The sequence below is a fragment of the Amblyomma maculatum genome, chromosome 11 (genome assembly GCF_055883805.1).
Source record: "Amblyomma maculatum isolate TAMU_Amacu chromosome 11, ASM5588380v1, whole genome shotgun sequence".
Classification (NCBI taxonomy): domain Eukaryota; kingdom Metazoa; phylum Arthropoda; class Arachnida; order Ixodida; family Ixodidae; genus Amblyomma; species Amblyomma maculatum.
In genome coordinates, this window is record NC_139354.1 from 157363300 (window position 1) to 157370885 (window position 7586).

The window sequence follows — 7586 nt, forward strand, 5'->3', positions numbered from 1 at the left end:
TAGAATGATGGCTTAGTTAACCATTCTAAATCAATAGTTAAGATATATGGAGAAAAATGAGCATGATAGCTACTGCTACCACCCCGTTTCAAAGGGGACGCTCCTATATTCCATCCAAAATTTAATAAATAGAATGATGGCTTAGTTAACCATTCTAAATCAATAGTTAAGATATATGGAGAAAAATGAGCATGATAGCTACTGCTACCACCCCGTTTCAAAGGGGACGCTCCTATATTCCATCCATCCATCCACTAGGGTGCCTCGATGCCAGCGCCGCCGTTCAGGGTGTTGCCAACCTTTGAACAGCCCCACGCCGCCTCTTTCTCGCTCCGACGCCATTTTGAAGCAAAGCGGCCGGTCGGAGTGGTCGCAGTTGCTCGGCGCAAGCAGAAGCGCTTGCTTTGTTTGCTGCACAGTGATGGCTGACGTCTAGCGAGTAATTTTACTTTGTGTTCGACCGTATGAATGACAAGCTTGGTAACTCCACCCAGCCAAAATGACGGCCTGTTGTGGGCCAATGTGCACCGGGTCAACGTGTAAAGGCCTACGCTGTTTTCGCTTCCCCGGGGACTCGGAACGGAGAAGGAAATGGGAAGCTCAAGTTAAGCGGGATCGGTGGAAAGCAACTGACAGCTTATCTGCGAGGTAAGTTGCAAACAAGTTTAGTCTTATCAAACCGCACTTTGCAATTAAAATATACTTGACGCCGCTACTTTGTAGGTAGCGTGAACTCGCAAAGAATAACGTCGCACACCGTTTTGATGCTTTCACCAGGGTTGCCAGATTTGGCTACTTTACGCCAAATTGGCTACTTTCTGAGCCGCCTGGCGACAAAAATTTTAGGTTGGCTACTTGGCTACTTTCTGGCTACTTTGAAAAATTTTCGCCTATTCCAACGAGCCCGTTTGCGCGCTGTTCAGGATGCTCGTTTTTATAGATAGACAGATAGCAAATCTATCAACGGTAGCACTGCAATACAACTAACTCTGCATGGTGACGACTGTCCCCACTGTGTTTCAAAGCGGACGCTCTTAACATCCATCCGCTAAAACCCCTTGATAATTTGAAAGTAGCGACACTCTCCTCCGCGCCGCGCTTTCCTCTTCAATTCTCCTCGCGCGGCTAAGGGGCGCGGCGGCTACGAGCTCTGCGCACGACACGCTTTTTCTCCCTGGCGCCCGCCGTCCGGCGGCAGCAGTGAGTGATCGAAGCGCGCGTTTTTAGGCCAGGTCTGCGCTGCAGGGTCTAGTACTGCCTCTGTCTGGCTGTGTTTGGGTTTTTTTATCTTTTTTTTTTAGTGTGAACTCCGTCACCGCGGTAAAACTTCGCAAAACGAGAGAACGACCCAGGCTGGTGCTTTGAACTTTAAGATCAGAGAAAGTAAAAGCGGCCGCTTAGTTTATTTCGCTACTTTCAAGCTATCTTGGCTAAGCATAGTATATGTCACGTGATAAACCTTGAGTTTGGGTCATTGGTTAATTATACACTTATTTTGACCAACTACGGGCGAAATTAAATGATATTTAGTAAATCGCACTTGAAACCCAAATTTCCGCTGCAGCATCGAGTCATATACCGCTGGAAAGCTTAGGCCAAGTGTAATGGCACTGTGCTAGTGATCCTCATTAATCTGCGTTAATTATTTAATTTTGTATAAAACCAAACTTTGAGCTAGACGATCAAGTCATATACCGTTGAAAAGCTTAGGATGTCTCCAAATGCTCTGAATTAGTTAGCAATCCATATTAGTTAGCGTTAGTGAGCTATATGCATCGTCATATACCTTTCGAAAGCTTAGGTTGAGTGCAAATGAGTTGTGGTAGTTATCGAACCAAATTAATTAGTGCTAATTATTTAACTGCACTTAAAGCCAAACTTTGCATTATAGATGGCAAACTAAGGGCAAATGTAAAAGGTTTATGCTAGCTAGCCAAACTTAGATAAAAATCACAACAGAGCTAACATACTAACTAGGCTTTCCACGAACTGCTTCGAAATGTTTTTCTTTGCCCGTGCATATTTGCTTGCAGTACGTCTTATTTAGCGTGCACCCGCTGACAATAAATTAGTCATGAGTGCATCTTCCGTCCATAGGTTTGTCTCATCAGTGTGAAAGTGGCTTTTGCACTTATACTTTGTTCGCAAAATAAAACAGTTGCGCACTTTCAATGCGATCAAGGAGCGCGGACAACCATTCATTGACCGCAATTCGCCGAATATTATTAGGCACTAGTGTCAAGGAAGCTTACGAATATACTCGGTATACCTATGAAAGAATGATTTCTATATCTCTAGGCAAGGTAAACGCCTCTCGATAATGTAATATTATACTTGAGAAACCGAAGGTTCCCGTCCAACGCCTAGTAGTCATGATCAAAAAGAAGTGTGTGTGATCATGTGAACACCCCCTGCACATTGGCCATATCCTTGATAAACCCAAACGATGATTGAGAAGGTCAACTCAACTATTTACGGCAGGCCTGAACATCGCACCTGAGTGGTTGCAGTTTCCTTTCATCGTGTTCTCCTTTTGTAGACATTGTTTGAGACATCCAACTCCACTAACATTTTATACTTACATTTTCGTGGACATAATTTTATGCATTTTATATTGTTTCTAATCATCACAGACAAGTTTCTGATAACATGTGTGTTTATCTGGTCAGTTTAGTTTTATGTCTGTTTATATAATATCGCAGTCTTACGCAGCCAGTTTTTTTTTTTTTCAGAAATCTTTTCTACGTGATTTAGTTTCTATAAGACGCAAGTGGCATTTGTTTCTTCACGAGCGTTGGAATAAAATGACGATTAAACGAATGTTTTTGGTTGTCTTTTTGCAGTGAGCGCTCTATTTACTGCCCCATGCATGGCCTCATGGCTCCTTTTTGGCTACTTTTTATTGCTCTTCCTCTGGTTGGCTACTTTCTGGCTACTTTTCCCATTTTTGTGGCGACTTTTCGTTTTTTGGACCTGGCAACCCTGGCTTTCACTGGAAGCACTGGCGTTTTACAGAGAAGTTCGCGTAAGTTGTATTTAGACTGCAGAGTCAACTGCAGCGTTAAAAAAAATAGTAAGAACTGTGTGAAGTGCCTGATATTTTCGACAGAAGGAGTGATTTGTCTCGAGAGCGTGGCTTTTATGTTGGTGTCGCTTGAAACACCGCGAGATCGTAGGAGATATTTTGCGGCTCTCATATCAAGGCGCGTGACGTTTTCTCTTTAAATTTGAAAATATTTGAACAGTACTATTCGCAAGTGATATAGACGATGTTACGGTTGCAGGTATATTCGATTTACGCTGTTCGTAAGCGGAGGTTTTTTTTTTTTACGAAAAGGTGTTAAGCTCGGTAATTTAGCAACGTTTTTTAAAATCCCGTTTAGGCACCCTAAATAACTGGTGAATTTCTTAAATGCATTTAGTTTGTATTAGTTTAAAAAAACGTCAATACTCACATCTGGTGCCTTGTTTACTTTTTAGCGCCACTTTTTGAAGAGGAACCGGCCGGATGGGCGCCGCCTGTTAAAGTCTACAGCTTTGCCCATGTTTTTTTACTTCAGACGTAAGTAATAATTGTACTGGAGCGCATTTCCAGCTGCTGGGTACAAAACAATTAGACCCATTCTTTTTATTAAAATTTCAGCTCCACCTAAGAGGAGAAAGCTCCCTGCAAAGCGGCCTGCCCAATGTGGGCCTGCTGATGAAGAAGGAACCAGCTCCTCTTCAACTGTAGCTACAGAAGCTGGCATTGACGACTTGACAGAACTCACTCGGGACAGTATCTCCTTCGAAGAAAGTAAAATTGAGCCTGAGAGCAGTGAAAGTATCTCCTCACTTTCATCATGTGAGCTACGACAGGCTCTGCAAGACATGAAAAAGAAAAACGTTGAATTGCGCGAGAGCTTGTCTTCAGCGAAAAAGAAGTAGAAGATTGCAAACAGAAAAACAAAGCGCCTGGAAGAAGGTCTCTCTACGCTCACTAAAATTTTGGACTTTTTTAATGAGGATTAGAAGGCTGCTTTGAACAGAAAGAGCCGGAAAGGTAGTGCATGGAGCTCAGAAACCATAAAAAAGCACTGCATCTGAAATTTGCTTGCGGCTCTGCAGGTTACGATTTGCTTTTAGAACAAGGAAACCCCCTTCCTTCACTAAAGACACTTTGTAGACGACTACAACGCCTGTCGTATAAGCCCGGGGTCTTGAGTGAAATTATCAACATGATGAAGGTGAAAGTGGCTGCGATGTCAAACATTGAAAAAGACTGTGTGTTATTTCTGGATGAAATGGAGATTCGGAAAGGTGTCGAGCTAGTTCGAAGTAGTGATGGCTTTCTTGGCAAAGTGACGCTCCCTGAAACCGACCAAGCAGCAAATCATGCACTCGTCTTCATGGTTGGGGGTCTTAACACGCGCTGGAAGAAAGTAATTGCTTATCATTATACAGGTGCTTTGTTAATGGAGACGAGTTGAGAGACTTTGTCTTCCACTAATTCAACCTGTGCACAGAGATTTCTTTGCGTGTGGTGTGCGTGACATACGACATGGGGAGCTCCAACCGTGCGACGTGGCGTAGCTTAAACCTGTCTAGTTACCGCTTCTCTGTCACTACATGCACAGTTTCTCATCCGTACGACAATTCTATGTTGCTGTTCTTTATGCCAGATCCTTCACATGTACTAAAAAACATCAGAGGGCACCTCGTGCGAAAAGACCAGATAAAACTGAGTGAAGAAATAGTGGCGAAGTGCGATTTACCAAGCACTGATGTGTCGATTGAGTATACAGAAGCTGTTCTGAAGTTGGACACAGAGCAGTTAAAGGTAACACCTAACTTAGGTGCGCTGCACGTTTCTAATGGTCACTTCACAAAGATGAAGGTAGGGGTAGCTGTTAAGTTATTCAGAGAAGCACCTGCCTCTATCAGGTACTTTGTAGAGCGGAAGAAGCTGCCACCCGAGTGTGGAACAACAGCCTGGTTTTGTGAGGTGATTTTCAAGTGGTACACAATCATGACTGCGAGGCACCCTGTTGTTGCCCTCAGTTTATCGAATGAAAGTAAATACAAAGAGGCTGTCTCAACTCTGAAACTCGCTGTCGAAGTCGCCGAGAGTTTAGGCATTGGCATCAAAAAGGTGTGGAAACAATGTCAAACAGGTGGGCTTATGTCCAGTGCTGCAGTGCTTCAACTTCACGAGTTTCTGCTAAACAAGTGTGGCTACGCATTCTTCTTAACAGGATGGTTGGCTCAAGATTGCCTGGAAAATTTGTTTTCGGTGATCCGGATGATTTCTCCCGCGCCTAGTGCATATGATGTCAAAAATGCACTCAGAATTGTTCTAGTCAGCCAGTTCCTCAAAGTACCTAAGACCTCTGGTTATGAAGCTGATGACAGCAACTACTTAGTGGATTGCTTTTCTGCAGAGATTAAAGAAGTGCAGAATGAATTCCAAGAAACCTCATATGATGATGACTGCACAGAAGTCAGGCCATTGTCTCGCATCGAAAGTGACATCACTTGGCAGGCTGGAGTTTTATTTCTTTCTTTTACAAGAAAGGGGAAGCCAAGGCAAAAGGCGGCAAGCCTGACTGGGCCTTGGCTCCCAAAACAGATAACAACAGACAACAGCACACACCTCTAGTCTATATAAAAAAAACATTATACAACACTTACATAGGATATGTAAAAGATATGAATACATGCAGTATTCATTGGATATGCAAATCAACAGATCACGCTGTCAATAACATAAATATTTACACTAAAAGCAAAAAATATTTACACAAAAAAGATTACATATGAGTAAAATACAGTTACTACCACCATTGAAATTATAGGGGATATTCATTTAAATATTGTTTTACGTTCCTTTCAAATACCCTAGGTGCCAATGAAAATTCCACATTTGGTGTGTTGTTGATTAGAGATGGCACCTGAAAAGTTAATTTCTGTTTTCTATAGTTGGTTCGAGTAATAGGTACAAGTTTTTTTCGTGTTCGCAGGTCATACGTTACTGTAGATCTATCAGGTAGAGTAGTATACAGCCTATTATGGTGAATGTACTGCAGAAGACGAAAGTAGTAAATCTGATTAGCGGCTAATATGGCATATTTTTTTAAATAAGGGTTCTGTAGGCAAGTCGCGCGGTATACCGTAATAACCTTCAATAGCTCGAAGAGCTTTTTTTTTGGAGAGCAAGCAACTTATTAATAGGTTCCCCATATGAGAATACAGTATGTTAGTTTGGAATAAAAAAGAGCATAATAAATTGAAATTATTAACCAAACGGGTACCAAATTAGAAATTCTGTAAAGACATCCTACAATTCTACTGAAGTATTTTACTAAATTTAAAATGTGCGTATTCCATGAGAGGCTTTCATTGAACCAACCGCCTAGAAACTTGTGATTGGTAACTTGCTTTTAAGGTTGCTGTTATATTTAATTACTATACTACATTGAAGAGTGGTGTTGATTGGCCTAAATATCATTGGTGAAGCCTTTTATCAGCACTGAGAAACCGTGCCCTACCTGCACTGAGGCTCTCATTGCTGACGAGGCTTCCGATGAACATGCCCTTGTGCAGCTCAAGGAGTACAATCAAGATTCTAGGAATCTGGTGTATGTGAGTCGTGCAGTCCTGCAGTTCGTTTCTTCCTGTGAATGTCTCTTTAAGAAATTCTCAGAATAAAATTATATTTGTCGTTTAGGTCACCCAATCAAGACATTGACAAGTCTTATTGAACGATCAGTTTCTCTGCCACCTAGTGAGTGCACTGACCACCCAAGCATTATGACAAAACTGTTGTGCCGTTTTGTTATCATGCGACTACGTATCTACCACCGCTAGCTGAGCGAACCGGATGCATCAGACGACAGATACGGCAGCAAGACTGTGGCTGGCGTTAACTTGTCGTAGAGCAAATTGCTTTAAATGTTACGCCATAGTGTACAGGGCCTTTTCTTGCAACTCTACCTTTCATGCTTACTTTATATTTGCATTTTTTTCATGCTTTGTTTTCTTGTTGCGAAGGTTACACCACATTGTAAAAAGCAATGTTTTCCCCTATGTCTTGTTTTCTTATTGCACTTGACATTAAATAAATAATTTGCAGAGCTTGCTTGTCTCCCTGTATTATCTGTTCGGGGCAACCCTGACAAGTTATAATACATATTTGTTTGGAACAATAATAAGGCTCCACTTTAGGTAGTACTTATTTTTGTAATAGGCTAGCCTATTGCCACGGCAATTTTGAAAGCAACGTAGCAAATTCACGCATAGGCATCGTTAAAAATTCTGTTGTTTAACTAAACATTTATGGTCGTTTTTTTTTGCGCACTTGATGGCTTATTAATGTCTATAACTATTATTTCGGCTAAAAAATTAAAAAATAGAATGCTGCAGTTTAATTAATGACCTGTGTAGACAACATGTGTGGCTTGTAAAGAGTACATATGGGCTTGATAAAATAAATACGACGGAATAATACGAGCAGAACCGTGCTCCACAAACAGTGGAATCGCAGAAGAGCAACCGGTGCGTGTATGTCAATGACACAAGCGATTTCTGCATGTGAGCGCAGCAAGAAC

The 7586-nt window shown here is 41.8% G+C and overlaps 1 pseudogene; it reads left to right on the forward strand.

Annotated features, from left to right (window-relative positions):
* The first annotated feature begins 312 nt into the window (after positions 1-312).
* On the forward strand, positions 313-7108 carry LOC146175251 (uncharacterized; annotated as a pseudogene).
* Positions 7109-7586: the final 478 nt, after the last annotated feature.